Source organism: Dermochelys coriacea, chromosome 3, assembly GCF_009764565.3.
Source record: "Dermochelys coriacea isolate rDerCor1 chromosome 3, rDerCor1.pri.v4, whole genome shotgun sequence".
Classification (NCBI taxonomy): Eukaryota; Metazoa; Chordata; order Testudines; family Dermochelyidae; genus Dermochelys; species Dermochelys coriacea.
In genome coordinates, this window is record NC_050070.1 from 61,940,991 (window position 1) to 61,960,648 (window position 19,658).

The 19,658-nt window shown below is 39.9% G+C and overlaps 1 long non-coding RNA gene across 1 annotated transcript; it reads right to left on the reverse strand.

Moving 5' to 3' along the window:
* Positions 1 to 1,388: 1,388 nt before the first annotated feature.
* On the reverse strand, positions 1,389 to 18,075 carry LOC122459659. Its single transcript, XR_006280481.1, has 3 exons — positions 17,380 to 18,075; positions 9,526 to 9,528; positions 1,389 to 1,432 (listed from the first exon to the last, which is right to left on the reverse strand). It is a non-coding gene; the product is annotated as an uncharacterized LOC122459659 (long non-coding RNA).
* Positions 18,076 to 19,658: the final 1,583 nt, after the last annotated feature.

Below are 19,658 nucleotides of genomic sequence, written 5' to 3' on the forward strand. Positions count from 1 at the left end.
ATGGCGATCGGGAGAGGTCCCGGACGACTGGAAAAAGGCTAATGTAGTGCCCATCTTTAAAAAAGGGAAAGAGGAGGATCCGGGGAACTACAGGCCAGACAGCCTCATCTCAGTCCCTGGAAAAATCATGGAGCAGGTCCTCAAGGAATCAATTCTGAAGCACTTAGAGGAGAGGAAAGTGATCAGGAACAGTCAGCATGGATTCACCAAGGGTAAGTTATGCCTGACTAATCTAATTGCCTTCTGTGATGAGATAACTGGCTCTGTGGATGAGGGAAAACAGTGGACGTGTTATTCCTTGACTTTAGCAAAGCTATTGACATGGTCTCCCACAGAATTCTTCCCAGCAAATTAAAGAAGTATGGCTGGATGAATGGACTATAAGGTGGATAGAGAGCTGGCTAGATCATCGGGCTCAATGGGCAGTGATCAATGGCTCCATGTCTAGTTGGCAGCTGGTATCAAACTGAGTGCCCTAAGGATCTGTCCTGGGGCCAGTTTTGTTCAATATCTTAATTTAATGATCTGGAGGATGGCGTGGACTGCACCCTCAGCAAGTTTGCAGATGACACTAAACTGGGAGGAGTGGTAGATACGCTGGAGGGTAGGGATAGGATACAGAGGGCTCTAGACAAATGAGAAGATTGGGCCAAAAGAAATCTGAAGAGCTTCAACAAGGACAAGTGCAGAGTCCTTCACTTAGGACAGAAAGATCCCATGCACTGCTACAGACTAGGGACCGAATGGCTAGGTAGCAATTCTGCAGAAAAGGACCTAGGGGTTACAGTGGATGAGAAGCTGGATATGAGTCAGTGTGCCCTTTTTGCCAAGAAGGCTAACACCATTTTGGGCTGTATAAGTAGGGGCAGTGCCAGCATATTGAGGGACATGATCATTCCCCTCTATTTGACATTGGTGAGGCCTCCTCTGGAGTACTGTGTCCAGTTTTGGGCCCCACACTACAAGAAGGATGTGGAAAAATTGGAAAGCATCCAGCGGAGGGCAACAAAAATGATTAGGGGGCTGGGGCACATGACTTATGAGGAGAGGCTGAGGGAACTGGGATTGTTTAGTCTGCAGAAGAGAAGAATGGGGGGGGGATTTGATAGCTGCTTTCAACTACCTGAAAGGGGTTCCAAAGAGGATGGATCTAGACTATTCTCAGTGGTAGTAGATGACAGAACAAGGAGTAATGGTCTTAAGTTGCAGTGGGGGAGGTTTAGGATGGATATTAGGAAAATCTTTTTCACTAGGAGGGTGGTGAAGCACTGGAATGGGTTACCTAGGGAGGTGCTGGAATCTCCATCCTTAGAGGTTTTTAAGGCCCGGCTTGACAAAGCCCTGGCTGGGATGATTTAGTTGGGGATTGGTCTTACTTTGAACAGGGGGTTGGACAAGATGACCTCCTGAGGTCCCTTCCAACCCTGATATTCTATGAATCTATGATTGAAAACATGCCTTGCAGTAATAGATTCAAAGAGCTCAAGCTATTTTGCTTAATAAAGAGAAGGTTAAGGGGTGACTTGATTACAGTCTATAAGTACCTATCTGGAGAACAAATTTTTTAATAATGGGCTCAATCTAGCAAAGAAGGGTATAACCTGATCCAATGGGTGGAAGTTGAAGATAAACAAATTCAGCCTGGAAATAAGATGTAAATTTTTAATGATGAGAGTAATTAATCATTGGAACAATTTACCAAGAGCCATAATGGATGCTCCATCACTGAGAATTTTTTAAATCAAGATTGGATATTTTTTCTAAAAAACATGCTCTAGTAATTATTTTGTGGAAGTTCTATGGCCATTGTTATATAGGAGGTCAGACAAAATAATCACAGTAGTCCCTTCTGAACATGGAATTTATGAATGTGGCCCTGATCAAGATCTACATGCTACTTTAGTACAAATACTAATAATAATTCAGTAAATCTACCTTTTAAAAATATGCTTTAAATGGAAGAGACAGTCCAATCTATATTATTGAATGCCATCCCAGTAACCCCTAATATGGGAATACATTGGAGTACCTTGTTTTGTTGTTCACTATCAGCACTCATTGGAGCCTAATGGTGTCTTAGAAGCAGAGGCACAAGAGAAGATCAATGTGATAAAAAAGAAAAGAGTAAAAACCCTGTGGTGTGTGGAGAAAGCACTCAGTCAAGCATAGGAGCGCAGCTTCTTTATTATCTGTAAGTCTCTGTAAAATACTGCAATCTGAAAAGCATAAGAGAACTGTAAAAATAGCACTTTATTTTCTGTTCTTCAAAGATTTTTGCCCCATCATTTTCTCTTCATTACTTTCCCCTACCACGCAAGACAGTTAAATATTTTTAAAAGAGTGACATGTTGCTTCTTTTGTCTTTTTTAATAAATTTCTTCTGTGCTGGATTTTTTCCCCATTGATCTAAAAAATATTTGTTTTTAATTCTAGAAGAGTTAAAAGCTTTGGCAATAATTAAACAGGCATCGCTTATTTACTTAATAAAAACTTTATTTAATTTAAATCTGCCATAGTTTGAGGGGATGAAATTATTCCTTAACTTCTTGTGACTGTGGCATTAAAAGTCTTTCTGCAGAGATCAAAAAATAAACTGAAAGCCTGTTCTCCCAATCTGATTGTCCTCTGAACTATTCATAATGAGGACTGAGCGATACCCAGGGTTGGTAATGGGTTACAGAACTTTTACCTCTATGTTGCTGGTTTGAATCTGGATGAGTTTGGTAGGGAACAATAGCCATTATCTGATTTCACAGGGCCGCCAAACAAGCCTCACATAAAACACTAATAATCACTGCTATACACCAGCTGAGGATTTGGGTCAATGTCTTCATGGGTATTTGTACAGGGCCCTGTCCAGTGGACCCCAAGCCTGACTAGGGCCATAGAGCACTACCACAATGCAATAATAAGATTGTGTGCTAAATATACATTTCCACAGTGACCAAAACATTCTGTATTAACCCTTTAGCTATCTTTACTGTCCCATAAACGCTACAGATGTTTCACATGTACATTTCTTCCTAGAACTACTAGTTAAATAGCCAGCTAGTAATTTTTTACCGATCCATCCTGAAAAGGATGTTTTGGGGCATCCTCATTTAAGAAAGGAGGGGGCACTTACATTTTTAGAGGCTAATCGGGTAGTCAATTGGACAGGCTGTATGTGAAAGCTACCTCAATGATCAAACGATGTGCAGTGCAGAGTTTTCTGACCACTGCTTGGTCTGTGTTGAACTTGGGAGTACAGAACCATAGCTTTTGGCCAGAGTTATTGGAAACTAAATAATTATTTATTCAATAATGCAGTTGTAGTTAGAAAGGCTGAAGGCATTGTTTCATAGATTCATAGATACTAAGGTCAGAAGGGACCATTCTGATCATCTAGTCCGACCTCCTGCACAGCGCAGGCCACAGAATCTCACCCACCCACTCCTATGAAAAACCTCACACATGTCTGAGCTATTGAAGTCCTTAAATCGTGGTTTAAAGACTTCAAGGAGCAGAGAAGCCTCCCTCAAGTCAACTATGCCCCATGCTACAGAGGAAGGCGAAAAACCTCCAGGGCCTCTCCAATCTGCCCTGGAGGAAAATTTCTTCCCGACCCCAAATATGGCAATCAGCTAAACCCTGAGCATATGGGCAAGATTCACCAGCCAGATACTACAGAAAATTCTTTCCTGGGTAACTCAGATCCCATCCATCTCATATCCCATCTCAGGGGATTTGGCCTATTTACCCTGAATATTTAAAGATCAATTACTTACCAAAATCCCATTATCCCATCATACCATCTCCTCCATAAACTTATTGAGTAGAATCTTAAAACCAGATAGATCTTTTGCCCCCACTGCTTCCCTTGGAAGGCTATTCCAAAACTTCACTCCTCTGATGGTTAAAACCTTCGTCTGATTTCAAGTCTAAACTTCCTGGTGGCCAGTTTATACCCATTTGTTCTTGTGTCCACATTGGTGCTGAGCTGAAATAATTCCTCTCCCTCTCCTGTATTTATCCCTCTGATATATTTATAGAGAGCAATCATATCTCCCCTCAACCTTCTTTTAGTTAGGCTAAACAAGACAAGCTCCTTAAGTCTCCTTTCATAAGACAAGTTTTCCATTCCTCGGATCATCCTAGTAGCCCTTCTCTGTACCTGCTCCAGTTTGAATTCATCCTTTTTAAACATGGGAGACCAGAACTGCACACAGTATTCTAGATGAGGTCTCACCAGTGCCTTGTATAATGGTACTAAAACCTCCTTATCCCTACTGGAAATGCCTCTCCTGATGCATCCCAAAACCGCATTAGCTTTTTTCACAGCCATATCGCATTGGCAGCTCATAGTCATCCTATGATCAACCAATACTCCAAGGTCCTTCTCCTCTTCCGTTACTTCTAATTGATGCGTCCCCAATTTATAACTAAAACTAAAATTCTTGTTATTAATCCCTAAATGCATAACCTTACACATCTCACTATTAAATTTCATCCTATTACTATTACTCCAGTTTACAAGGTCATCCAGATCCTCCTGTATAATATCCCGATCCTTCTCCGAATTGGCAATACCTCCCAGCTTTGTATCATCCGCAAACTTTATTAGCACACTCCCACTTTTTGTGCCAAGGTCAGTAATAAAAAGATTAAATAAGATTGGTCCCAAAACCGATCCCTGAGGAAGTCCACTGGTAACCTCCCTCCAGCCTGACAGTTCGCCTTTCAGTAGGACCCGTTGCAGTCTCCCCTTTAACCAATTCCTTATCCACCTTTTGATGTTCATATTGATCCCCATCTTCTCCAATTTAACTAATAATTCCCCATGTGGCATGGTATCAAATGCCGTACTGAAATCTAGGTAAATTAGATCCACTGCATTTCCTTTATCTAAAAAATCTTTTTTTCAAAAAAGGAGATCAGGTTGGTTTGGCATGATCTACCTTTTGTAAAACCATGTTGTATTTTGTCCCATTTACCATTGACTTCAATGTCCTTAACTAATTTCTCCTTCAAATTTTTTTCCAGGACCTTGCATACTACAGATGTTTTTTACTTTTTTTTCCTTTCTTAAAAATAGGAACTATATTAGCAATTCTCCAATCATTCGGTACTACTCCTGAGTTTACAGATTCATTAAAAATTCTTGCTAATGGGCTTGCAATTTCAGGTGCCAATTCCTTTAATATTCTTGGATGAAGATTATCTGGGCCCCCTGATTTAGTCCCATTAAGCTGTTTCAGTTTCGCTTCTACCTCAGATATGGTAATATCTACCTCCATATCCTCATTCCCATTTCTCATGCTACCATTATCCCTAAAATCCTCTTTAGCCTTATTAAAGACTGAGGCAAAGTATTTGTTTAGATATTGGGCCATGCCTAGATTATCTTTAACCTCCACTCCATCCTCAGTGTTAAGCGGCCCCACTTCTTCTTTCTTAGTTTTCTTCTTATTTATATGGCTATAGAACCTTTTACTATTGGTTTTTATTCCCTTTGCAAGGTCCAACTCTACTCGACTTTTAGCCTGTCTCACTTGATCCCTACATGTTCTGACCTCAATTAGGTAGCTTTCCTTGCTGATCCCTCCCATCTTCCACTCCCTGTATGCTTTCTGCTTCTTCTTAATCACCTCTCTAAGATGCTTACTCATCCAGCTTGGTCTACAACTTCCAATTTTTTCCCCTTTCTTGGGATACAGGCTTCCGGTAGCTTCTGCAGCTTTGATTTAAAGTAATCCCAGGCCTCCTCTACCTTTAGATCCATAAATTCTTCAGTCCAATCCACTTCCCTAACTAATTTCCTTAATTTTTGAAAGTCAGCTCTTTTGAAATCAAAAACTCTAGTTGCAGATTTATTTTTGTTAATCCTTCCATTTAGTTTGAACTGAATTAGCTCATGATCACTTGAGCCAAGATTGTCCCCTACAACCATTTCTTCTATGAGGTCCTCGCTACTCACCAAAATTAAATCTAGAATGGCATCCCCTCTAGTCGGTTCAGCAACTACTTGATGAAGGAATCCATCAGCTATCGCATCTAGGAAAATCTGAGCCCTATTATTATTACTAGCACTGGTCCTCCAGTCTATATCTGGGAAGTTAAAGTCTCCCATGATCACGCAGTTTCCATTAGTATTTACTTTATTAAAGACATTAAAAAGGGCTCTACCCATATCCAAATTAGATCCCGGAGGTCTATAGCACACCCCAAGCACTATCGTAGGAGAGGCTTTACTAGTTTTCTTCCCCAATGTAATTTTTGCCCAGACGGACTGTCTTATCCATTGCATCGCTTCTTATTTCTTTACATTCTACCTCATCATTGATATACAATGCTACTCCACCCCCTTTACCTTTGTTTCTGTCTTTCCTAAACAGCACATACCCTTCAATACCTGTAGTCCAGTCATGACTACTATTCCACCATGTTTCTGTTATCCCTATAATATCTGGTTTCACTTCCTGCACCAGTAGCTCTAGTTCCTCCATTTTGTTACCTAGGCTCCTCGCATTGGTGTACAAACCTCTTAATTTTTGCTGTTTGGCCTCGCTCACATTTTGTACCCTATTAGGCACAGTCATTCTACAGCCAGTATAACCTATTAGACTAGTATCCACACCGCCCTCGCTCCTTATATACATTCTCCTACCCACGGCTGTATCCTTTCTTACTTCGTCGTCCTCCCTCTCAATGCTAAAATCTGGCGTGGAGATTTCCTGGACATCTCCCATCCATCTCCCATCCATTTCCCCCTAATTCCTAGTTTAAAGCTCTCTTTATCAGTTGTGCCAGCCTCGAGCCTAGAAGTCTATTTCCTTCCCTACTCAGATGAAGTCCATCCCAAGAGAACTGTCCTCTGTCCGTGAATGCCTCCCAGTGGCCATATATCCCAAAGCCCTCCTTATAGCACCACTGCCTAAGCCATCTGTTGACAGTCATAATCTTGTCACACCTTTGTTGCCCTTCTCTAGGAACAGGAAGGATCCCGCTAAAGATCACCTGAGCCTCAATTTCCTTAAGCGTCTTCCCCAGCCTAGCATAGTCTCCCTTAATACTTTCCAGCCAGAATCTAGCCGTATCATTTGTTCCCACATGAAGGATAATTAGGGGATTCTTTCCCGCTCCCTTTAGGATCCTTTTCAACCTCAGGTCTACATCCCATATCTTAGCACCCGGAAGACAACACACCCTTCTATTCTCTGGATCAGCTCTAGTTACAGGCCTGTCTATTCTTCTCAATAAAGAGTCCCCGATCACATAGACCTGCCTTTTCCTGGTGACGGTGCTATTCTCCAGTCTCTCCCCTGTTCCCTCTGGCTGCAAGTTCTTTCCATTCCTATTTTCCCTTACAATCTTCTTCAACCCATCCTGTATCCTCCTGGGGCTCATATTTGGTGTAGTCTCCCTTGACTCTTCCCCTTTTCCTATAGGACTAGCCTCTTTTCTCTTCTTCCTTACCCTTCCACCTTCAACAAGTACCTGCTGAGCCCCTTCTTCATTTTCCAACTCTGCAAACCTATTCCTAAGCTCTATTTCTCCTTCACTAGCCCGTCTTTTCCTCTGCCTGGTTCTTTTAGTCACATGCTTCCACTGACCACTTTCCTCACCCAGTCTCCCCTCAAAATTCCCCAGCCCTGCTTCCATCTGTGAGTCTGAGCTTTTCCCTTCAGATACCTCATATCTTTGCTCCATCATCTGCTCAAACCCCTTCCTAAACTCAACGAGACTTTCCACCTGCATCTCCAAACCTCGGATCTTTTCCTCCATCAGCTCTATCAGACGGCATTTCATGCAGAAAAAACTCTTACCGGTTCCCCCCTCCAGGATCATGTACATACCACAGCTTCCACATTCAGTCATCCTCAATGTGTCTTCCACTACAGGAGTCACTCCCACAGCTGCCTCTGTATCTGTCATCGCCTTCCCACCTAAATCCTGTTAATCTGGGAAACACAAGCCACACCAAAAAGACCACCACCCCCCCCCAGCAAAAGCAAACCCCAAACAAGCACCACAATCCAAACTCCCTTGCAAACTCTCACTCAAACTCCCCTGTTTAGAGCTCTGTTTGCTAGCTCCTGTGCCGCTGCAGCTGTCTGTGCCACTGCCTGACTGGCTGGCTACCTTTATAGGACCCCTAGTCAGAAGCCCCACCCCCTAAGCAGGGCTCAGCTGCTCTCCCAGCACAAAGCCCCTACACACATACACACAAATACAAAACCAAGTACAACTACCTTCTCCTCCAACAGAACTCCCACTCAAACTCCCCTGTTTAGAGCTCTGTTTGCTAGCTCCTGTGCTGCTGCAGCTGTCTGTTCTTCTTGTTCTTATGGAATGAGAAACAGTTTGGGAGTTTTATGCATCCCAGATGGAATGGTGGGAATGGACCAAAGTGGAGCCTGGAGATCTCTCTATGTTCCTCTTCAGGACATCTGTACACAACTGATTACAAGCATTATTTAGTATTGCAGAGCATTTGACAGATCTTCATAGTCGATTGTGAGATGGGGAATACAAAGAAATAAGGGTCTTAGAAGAAGTTAAGGAAATGGTACTGTATTGAAGGAGAAAGCTGGAATCAGTTAAATCTGCAAAGAACTTTTAGGACAAAAAGTGGGACAGCCTTCTCTGATATATTTGCAGGATGAGATGGGGGAATGAGGAAAGCTATATAGATACATTCTGTGGTAAGGCAAGTCCCTTGATTTCCCTGTTGTATTGTTTTTCTTTAGACCCTTTGCTGCAGGAAGCATGTGGTAACAGGATTTCAGAGCATAAATGTATAGTTTAAGGGAGAATTTCACTCTGTCAATGTCAATTTTCACCCATGTGGATGACATCACAGTGCTGGAGTCAGGCCAAAAGATAGAGAGATTTTTTTGACACCTTAAACAATTGTTCAGCTGCAGCCCGAGCAGCGAGCAGCGATCAACATGAAAAAGAGCAAAGGTTTGTGGGTGGGGATTTTGGGTTACTCTTTTACTCTTTCAGAGGAGCTGCAAATTGTGATGAGCCCTTGCAGGGTTATAGATACTTTGGGAGTAACTTTTAGCAGTGATTCAGTAGCTGAGCTGAGCTGAACTGGGAGAGCAATTTGCCTCCTGTCAGGTTAAAGATGATGAGTGGAAGACATTGACCCTGATATTGGCAGGAAGAATGATGTTAATTAAAATATTTCTGTTACCTCTTTGCTTTTATGTGGAATATTTGTATCCTTCCCCTAGAAAATTATTGGTTAAATTACTGGTTATTTTTTTTCAGATGCTGTGGGTCAATAAATATAATCTAGTGAAGAGAGTATAGTCCATGTGCTAGTTAAGGAGGGTTTGGTGGTGGTGTCCCCTGAAGCTTTCTTAATGATGTTGTTTTTGTATTAATTTTCATAGGGTTTATGCAGCTGGGAGTAGGGGATGGCCACTTACTTTCCAGTATTATGGGGAAATGTCACAGGGGAAAATAACGAGGAGTCCAGTGGCACCTTAAAGACTAACAGATTTATTTGGGCATAAGCTTTCATGGGTAAAAAACCCACTTCATCTGAAGAAGTGAGTTTTTCAAATAAATCTGTTAGTCTTTACAGTGCCACTGGACTCCTCATTGTTTCTGTGGACACAGACTAACATGGCTACCCTTCCGATAGAAGGAGAAGATAAGGAGTAACTGGTGAGGAAAAAACAGGATGCAGCCTCTAAATAGAGATTTTTCCTGAAACAGCCCAGCAGGCTCCCTCTTACATACAACTTGCTTTAAGATGTGTTTCCCATTGGCAATTCAGGCAACAGCATCCCAGCACAGTAGCTCACAGTTTAGGAGAGTACTGTACCAGAGGGTGCTTAAGAAATATTTTTTAGAATGCCATTTAGTAATACTGAATTGTCCAGAAGATTGTCTCTGTGGGGAATTGTTGTACTTTTGAAATAATAGAGTTCCCTTCAAGTACAGGGACATACAGAGATCCCACAGCAATTTCTGCCATAGAAAATCAGGGTCTATACAACAGAACATGAAGATAGCTTTCCTGTCTCTGTTGAAAAGTGATTTTTGTGAGGGAGGCAAAGAGGAACTAACAGGGGAGCTAGACAGATCCACATACCATAATCTTCTGGTAGGCGTACAAACAAACACTAATGGCTCCGAGTTCAGATGCCTCTATAAAAGTCACAATATTGAAACCTAAAAAGGAACAAGAAAACTCAGTTATTGTCTTCTTTTTTTTTTAATTTCTCTTTAGCTACAGATCACAGTCTCTGGAGGATCCCAAGAGGAGAAAACTTCACTTTAGAGCTTAGGCACAATATTGTGTTTATCAAATGTGGTAAAAAATCAAATTGCAGGGATTCCTGATTTCTAATGGGAAAATCATCCTGGTCTTGTACTGCAAGATTCTGGATGATGAATCCTTGTACTCAGAAAAAAGAAAAGGAGTACTTGTGGCACCTCGCTAAGGTGCCACAAGTACTCCTTTTCTTTTTGCGAATACAGACTGACACGGCTGCTACTCTGAAACCTGTACTCAGAAAGCATCAAGTGAAATGCTGCTATAATCATTTCCAAGATTCTTAAATATTAACTCTTATTTCTTCACTATTGGCAGATGCTGGGCTGATACAGAAAGGAATGGCAAGCTCTGAATCAGTTTGCCTGTGTAGCAGCAAAGATATTAATGGAGTTCTCCAAAGTTGCCATTTAATAGTTTGGGTATTAACAACAACATTTGATTTATGGAGTATTTGATAACAATGCTTGCTTCGCTCACAGAAACTTGTGCATTAGAAAGCCAGCAGTTTCCATAGTGATGACTGAAATTACCTATCTTAGGTCTTGTTTACCATCATTTTTTCATCACGTTTTAACTGAATTAATGGAAAAACTCATTTAACTAAATGGGTGCAAACCACAAGGGTGGATGCCATTATAGCATTATAAAAGTATGTATTATATCAATGTAATTTGTATTAGTAAATAAGTGTGCCCACACTAAGGGTTATACTGATTTAGTTAAATTGGAACAACAACTGAGAGTAGAAAAAGATATCTAAAGTAAACGTGTGCAATGGTTGGCAGATGTTGACTGGTCAGGCTTTGAATTTACTGGCGAGATACTACAACATTTTCCTCAGACCACAGAAATCAATGATATCAAGAAGCCCTGGTACACATAACACACACAAAACAGCTATTTACATCCAGAATGTTTTTAAGGACAAAAATGGCCTTTCGCTATTGTAAATTTTTCAGCTGTAATGTCACATAAATCACACTCAATACAGAACTGGCAAAAAACCCCTAAATATTCAGTGATTTCATTTTGATTGAAAACATTTCCACATTGTTCTCTATAGCATTTTGATAAATTATGCAGGTATTTTGGTCATACTTTCTTCAAACCTAGTCCTTTTTGAAGCTCCAAACATGTAGTAACCATCCTACTGGAGATGCCAATGGGGAGAGGAGCACAAATTAGCCATTTCAGAGGACTGTTCTTTCTAGCTACAAACAAAGCAGCTTCAATAATTTTCTTCAGAACTTGCTGGAATTTTTCATTGAAACATTTTGTCAAAAATGCCAATTTGTTGAAATCAAAATATTTTCTGGGGAAGGGTTGGTTTCAACAAATTTCTCAGCTCAAGAAAAGTTTGAAAAAAAGTTCAAAATTGTCAAAAGATTTCATTTCAATATTTTCTGAACGAAAAAAACTAATTTTCTGGCAAAACAACTTTTTGTTTTGAAATTTAAGTTACCTGTAATAACAAGATTTTCCAGTTTAAAATGGGCAAAATCAAAATTAAACATTTTTAAAATTGTCAACATGAAATATTTCAATTGATCTGAATCAAACTTTTTGGGATTTTTTTTTTGGTTCTTGAAAATTTTGTAGTTTGAATTATTATCCTGAATTATTTGGGATGGGATAAATTTTCAAAATCTCAAATTTTCATGGGACTTGTTTCCTCCATATCTCTACTTTTCTTTTACCTGAGGGTATGTCTACACTGGAAATGCTATAGTAACACAGCTGTACTGCTGCAGCTGTCTTGTTGGAATGTAGACGCTCATTACAGTGTCAGAAGGAGTTTTAGTAAATCCATCTTTCTGAGAGGTGCTAGCTAGGTCTAGGGATCAAACTAGCAGTGTCTACACTGAGGCTTAGGTTGGCTTTATTACAGAACACAGAGTGTGAAATTTTTCACAGCCCCGAGCAATGTTTTTAAGCCAACCTAACTTTGTAGTGTAGACCAGCCCTGGGTTTCAAGATTGCCAGTTGTGTAATTTAGCTCAACAGACATAAATGTGCAGACAGATATGCTGCACTGAAGTCAATGAAGTTAAATCAGGGATAAATTTACTCCATTACTAGCAATCTTTGTGTTTAAATGGGAGTATATTTTAGACCAATACATTGGCATAGGAGGGCAATGCAAACCAAGCAGACATGGCATTAATAGTAGGCTCCACCCAGGCTTGGCTTCGCCTGCTTTCATACACCTCTATTCCCCTCTGGCAATTTCTTTCTGCTCCCCACCAATCTTAACCTCCTTGCTCCTCCTCAGTTTGAAGGGAGGGAAATTTAGCCTCCTGGTCACTTTTCCCAGTTTAAGGAGGTGCCAGATGACCACTACACTAAAACTGAGTGGAGAACAGAACTTCTGTTCATGGAGGATTTTGAGTTTTTGAAATTTGTTTTCATTCCAATTCAGAACAAGATCTGACATTTTTTTAAATTCTCAGAAAGAAAATTCTGGGGAAAAAAATCATTTTGGCTCAATCAAAATATTTTTTGACAACTGTTTCATTTTTATTTTGTCTTTATTTTATAGTACATAATACAAAGTTTTAAAAAAATTCAAACCGAAAGGTTGTTTTGAAAGGAAAAATAGAAATGTTTTGTTTTGACAACGTTGAAATGGGATATTGTGACATTGTCAGATCTTTCCCCCTTTTTTCCTCCAAAATTAAATTTCAGCAAAATCAATATGATTTTGTGAAGCATTTCAATTTCAACAGAACAGTGGTTTCCAACAGTGGTTTCTGTCAGTTTTCTCGTCAGCTGTAGTTTTAAACAGTGCAGTATGGAAACACAAGTCATTTATCTCCATCCATTGCTGAGCTGTCTGACCTGCCTTCCACTTAAAATAAAAAGGAAATTCATTTCACTACTACATAGTCCTGCATGCAGTGTGACCATGCTAACTTTCTGTTGAATCATCCACACATGAATATTATACCCACACGTGAAAATTTGCTAAAACTGTCTTTAAGCAAAAGAAAAATGTCATTATAATTTTGTGACGGTGCCCCCCATAAGGTTTTATGGAAATATGCTTATGAATGTGTATATGACATAACTGGAATATGTTTTATGCTACATATGCCATGTAACATATCTCTGTAAAGGTTATGATCTACTGAATCTATTCATCCTATTTGTATGCATGTGTCATTGTCGTATTCGAAGTTATGAATATTGGCTGTATACTTGTTTGATTTTAAATAACCTTAGTAAGGCATTTGGTCAGCTTCTTTAGAAAGGAATTTGCAAGTTAAGTGCCCAATCAAGAAGCACTTAATGCACAATGGATTTTGGAAGGCTCCAATCCACACAAGAAGTCTACTTGAGGATCTTCAATGTAGCATGTAAGCAATGGCTGCTGCCTGTAAAAACGGAGTCATGCATGGAGATGTGACTTTGTTACCCAGGATTCTTTCAACCCAAAGCTCTTGGTTACTTTTACTCTGTGTGAGGTGGTGTCAGGAAATAAATCAGAGGAGACACGGCTGTCCGACCAATAGATGGCTGGCACAAACAGGACAACACAAGAGTGCTTTCACTTAAAGTTAAACTTTACTTAGTCTCAAGCACTAACACACGTCCGCAAAAGGTTAGTAAAACATCCCCAACCCTTGATAATTACCAAAGCTGAGTGTGGCTCTCGATTGGCATAGCGGCAGGCTTCCAGTGGCCAAATCTTCCGTCTGCCGGTGGGGACTGCAAGATGAATTCAGAGGGAGAGTCCACTAAGAGTCCAACTATCTCAAACTTTTCCCCCTTATTTATACATTAGTAATAGAATGACATGTCCCTTAAAGAAAACTTGTTAAGTAAGCAGTTTCAATAGTCAAGCAAGAGGTTCCTTCTGATTATCGATTAACCAGGTATGGGTTTTTCCAGAGTTTGCAGCCTTAAGGCCCCAATAGACATTCCTGGGGCACATCCTGCTCTTTGAAAATGCATGTATCAGCTACTTCAACACAATTCTTATCAGGAAGGACGCGGGGTCAAGCTGCCCTTTCTGTGGCACCCAAAACTCCCCCCCCTCCCCTCCTGCCTTGGTCAAACAGAGTGCTGAATGGCCAATTTATAGCCTGCTGACTTGGCTGCTTTCAGCAATAAGCCATAGTGGTTTCAGGCACTTTACTGGTTTGCCAAAGTCTCCCCATACAACTTGCCCATGTGACTCCAAAACTCCATCTTGGAGCTGGACTTTGCATAGGAGGGGGTCTCCACTCACAAGAGAAAGTCTATTTAAGCCCGTGGGAGACCCCTCCATTTTGTCTTCAGCTGGCTAAGGAGATAGCCTCTTCACCCCAAGGGTACCTGAAAGAAACTGGAACAAAGGACAGTAACTATAGGAGGTGTGAGTGATTGCTGGACCCAGACTAGAAGGAGACTAGTCTGTAAAAGGAAGCTTACTGGAATTCCTCTGAGGGTGAGGTTTTATCTGTACTCAGTTTTCTTAGACAGACTTGCATGTTCTATTTTATTTTGCTTGGTAATTCACTTTGTTCTGTCTGCTATTACTTGGAACCACTTAAATCCTACTTTCTTTATTTAATAAAATCACTTTTTACTTATTAATTAACCCAGAGTATTAATACCGGGGGGGGGGAATGCTTGGCAGGGGGCGAGGGAAATCAGTGTTAGAGAGGGCGAACAATTTATGAGTTTACCCTGAATAAGCTTTATACAGGGTAAAACAGATTTATTTGGGGTTTGGACCCCATTGGGAGTTGAGCATCTGAGTGTTAAGGACAGGAACGTTTCTTAAACTGCTTTCAATTAAGCCTTCAGTTGTTAGGGGACGTGGTTCAGACCTGGGTCTGGGTTTGCAGCAGGCTAGCGGGTCTGGCTCAAACCAGGCAGGGCACTGAAGTCCCAAGCTGGGAGGGCAGGGAAAGCAGGGGCAGAAGTAGTCTTGGCACATCAGTTGGCAGCCCCAAGGAGGTTTCTGTGATCCAACCTGTCACACATTTAAAAATATTTAAAATTGTATTTGCATAAATAAATAAATATGCAGTTTGGAAAGATCCCTACAGTATAGATGATTAAAACTCAGTTAGTTTATATTAAAGTCTGAGATTACTTTGGTTAGCTCAGTAAAGAACTAGACAGATGTTTCACTATAATTCTAGCATTGCACAATATTACTGATATCCTTTTTCCAAAGTTGGAAACCATATTAAAGAAGACACATAAATTCAGAGCTTAGTTCACTCATTCATGAAGGGACAGAAACACCTTTACCCTTTTGATAAGTTCTGCCATTTGCAAGGACACTGACAGGCTAGAGATTTTAATCTGGGTTTTCCTGAAAGAACATATCCCCGCGATCTCTTCCAGTATATAGACTCAAAAAGCTCTCAGTAGGAACAGACTTTAAGTGTATAAAATCACCGTCTAATCTTCAAATGATTCCTTGAAAGAAAAAAAAAACAAAGGTCACTTTAGAGGTATATTTCATAGCTGAGAGAAAAGGAATGGAGCCATTATTCCCTGATCGATCTGAGTGTATTTAACCATTATCTTCCTCTCTGGATTATTACTCCGAATTCTACTGTCAATAAATTTCATAAGGTTCATTAGGTCTACAGCTTCAGGACCTCAGTCCTTTCATCAAACCCTCATGTTAAAACTTGCATTTTATAGCTGGCTATCTTAATCTCACAATACATGTGACACTACCTAATCTGTTATTGCTCCTTTTGTTTTTTTTTTTTTACCAAGAGCTACAAATCATTGATACATCATACACAGAATAAGATAAAGATTGTAAAAATGGATAGAGGACTAACTACATGTAACATCATTTTATAGATCAGACAGCTTGTGTTCAGAAGCACTATGCCAAATCAACAACCTCAACAAAAATCTAAAATAACCAAAATTAACAGTGCAAACTTCTATCCTAACAACTCATTCAAATCAAATCAAATTCAAACATCAAAGGAAACACTTTAGAGATAGGTGCAATAAATTAAACAACCTGAACATTATCTCATCCTTTGAACAGAGACTTAACACATATATTAAATTCTCAGCTCATCTAGGTTTCAGAGTAGCAGCCATGTTAGTCTGTATTCGCAAAAACAAAAGGAGTACTTGTGGCACTTTAGAGACTAACAAATGTATTTCTTTGCAAATTTATTTGTTAGTCTCTAAGGTGCCACAAGTACTCCTTTTGTTTCAACTCATCTAGTACATTTCCATAAACCCAATGTGTCAACTACTTAGAGAGGAGAGATTACCAGCACACCACTCTTGAATGAGTCTACCACTCACTCTCCTCAAATACCCCTTCTCCTGGCAGCTAAGCAAGTATCTATGAGTCTTTCAAGACATTTAATGTCCCACTCTGATCTTCTCAGTATTAGCCTTCCATTAGTGTCTGAGTTGTTCTCTTGTTCCTTAACACTTTCTTCTTTGCACGTTGATGATAAAGGATCAGATGGGAAATGCCAGAGTCCATTTGAACTGTCAATGGATTGGAATTTTCTGGCATTACTCATAGATCCCTCTGACTGATTTTTCTGCATTTGGGATCTGCAGCATTTTGCAAAATGATTATTTTCCCCACATTTATGACAGCATTTCTCAAAGGCAACACATTGTTTGGGGCCATGTTGTGATCCACATCTTCCACATGACCACCTGTACCCAGTCATCCCCCTAGCAGTGGTTTTTATAGCGAGTAGCTCTATAGGCATGCGCAGCACATTTCATTAGGGTGTGCATCCAGGGAATTTTTTTTTAAAGGCAAACATTTATTGAATACTCAATCATAAAGGTCTTTATTTTTATTCATCAAATAAACTAAAGAAACTAAAACTTAACTAATCTTAATGTTTTTTAAATTAACTAAACTTTACTTAAAAAATACAAACTTAAAAAATGACACACAAAATACTAAATTTTTGCTGTAGTGATAACCAGGCATATACAAAGATAAAGATCATGAAAATTGACTGTATCTTTAACGAGATAATAAGCTAACCCAAATTGACCAAAACAGATTAAGGTTTCTTCATCTTCCTGTCCTAGAGAATGAGACGTCGCTCACCAGGTGTTATGGACTTAAATTCCTTAATCACATCATTGTAATTAACTGACAAAGCCAATTCTTGTTCAATGTACAAAATCATGAGTGAGTCAAGGCGCTGTTGGGACATTGTACTTCTTAGTTTGGTTTTTTCATGTGCTAGTTTCGAAAAGGCTCTTTCACATGAACAGCTTGTAACAGGTAAGACTGCAAAGCATTAAATAGATTTGTAAAAGGCCTGGAATATGGAAGACCGATCCAATTCCTTTAGCCAATATCTGGTGCTGTTCGTAGTGCTACCTTTAGGAACAGATCTGTCATAACCCCAAAGCAATCCGACTTCAGCTTCCAACTCATCCAAGGACACTTTAAATTTGTTGGCAATGATTCTCATATCGTCCCTGCCAATGTCTAAGCTCAGCAGTTTTCCCATTGCAGTCACAATTTTACAAGTCTCCTGTTCAAATTGCTGGTCAATGCCGGTAATCATTGAATCTAGGAGTGGGTAAAAGGATGTTATTCTCTCCTGCTCTTCTTTTGTATCAAAGTGATGCTGGGACTCAAACACATCATCAATACGAGTGGACATTTTTCTCTTCTTAACTGGAGGAATCGATATATCATTCTCTACACACATTTTCACACTGTCATTGAAAATAGATTGAAAATATTCTGGGCCACTTCTCATTGCAGCCAAAGAGTTACACAAGCTTTTCACCCCTGTCATTGCAGTAAGTAAGTTGAGATCTGGAGCTTGAAGAGCCTTACTCACTTTACCACCATCTGGAGAAGAGGGTGCATCATGTGAAGGGTAAAGATGAACTTGAATGAATTTAGTTCATGGGTAAGGCCCCTGGTTTTTATTTCCATTACTGCATGTCGCACAGGACTCTCCTCCATGAAGGCATAAAGAGTCTGAATAACAAGAAAAAAAATCAAAGACAGTTCTATTTTGTTTACTTGCAGTGCATGCATCTTCTAGGATGAGGTTCAAAAAATGCGCATAGCAGTGTACATAGAGTATTTCACTGTTTCTTTCTTTACATTTCATGTGAACTCCCACAGTACATCCAAACATAGTAGATGCGCCATCAAAACAGACAGACATCACTGATGACCAGTCAATATTAAGAATGCCAAGGACATCATTTAACTGGTCAAAAATAGACTGAGCATCAACTGTTAATAGTCTCGGAACAGACACAAAATGTTCAATTGGACTATGTTTTTCATTGTCAAAATACCACACCACAATGTACATCTGTTTGTGGTGTCCACAGTCAGTAGTGTTGTCGACAATTATTTAGACCATTTTTCCATTTAGTACAGACACAATCTTTTGTTGCACAAGCTTGTGCAAGGCTACATTTAAATCATTTTGGATGCAATTACTCAGATAGGTAGCATTTCAAGGAGATTGTTGCACATGTTTTGCCATTACGGGATCATATTTTTGGAGCATATTGACAAGATTTAGAAATAAACCTCTCTCAAAACTGTCAGTTTTTTCATTGTGACTCCTGAATGGTCTCCCACCTTTCGCCAAACACAGAACAATGTCAATCAGTCGCTCCATTACACTTCAGTTATGGCGTCCTTCTTCTTGTTTAGACAGATAAGCCTGCTTGCCCGCATCCAACAGTACATCAATGGGTTTCCCTTCATTAAAACTTGACCATGAAGAACAGCTCACGAAAGCTTATGCTCAAATAAATTTGTTAGTCTCTAAGGTGCCACAAGTACTCCTTTTCTTTTTAAAACATTCATTAGCCCTATGCCAGTTTCTGAATCCTTTATCAATAAATGCTGGATCAGTGTGACCTTTGTTTGCTGCACCATTAGAGACAAAACGGCAGTAAAAGCAAAATGCTGCACCCTTTGATGGGCTATATTCTAACCATCTATACTTTTCATACCAATCAGACTGAAAACTTCTTTGTTTATTCCCAATTTTACTTCTAGGAAACATACTCAATCCAGGCTGATAAGGACCTCTAGATAATCGAGACTGGCATTCTAATCTATTTTTTGGAATATCACAGACTGGGTCATCAGATGCAATGTTTGATGGCTTTGAATAGGAACTACACTGACCTGAACTAAGAGACAAAGTCTGTTTCTGTTGGTCATTACTCAGTTTATTGCACGCATTGGAACTGGTGGCGGCATTATCTTCATGCAAGTTCTTAACTGAGGAGTCCGAGGTATTTGCACTACTATCAGCACATGCATTATAATTCAGTTTGTCTGCTCCTTTTCTTATATTAACAATGAACTGATCCATATTTTAAAATTAAAAGGGAGTATCATATGATTGAATTTAAACAAAGCCACGGGCTTGTTATA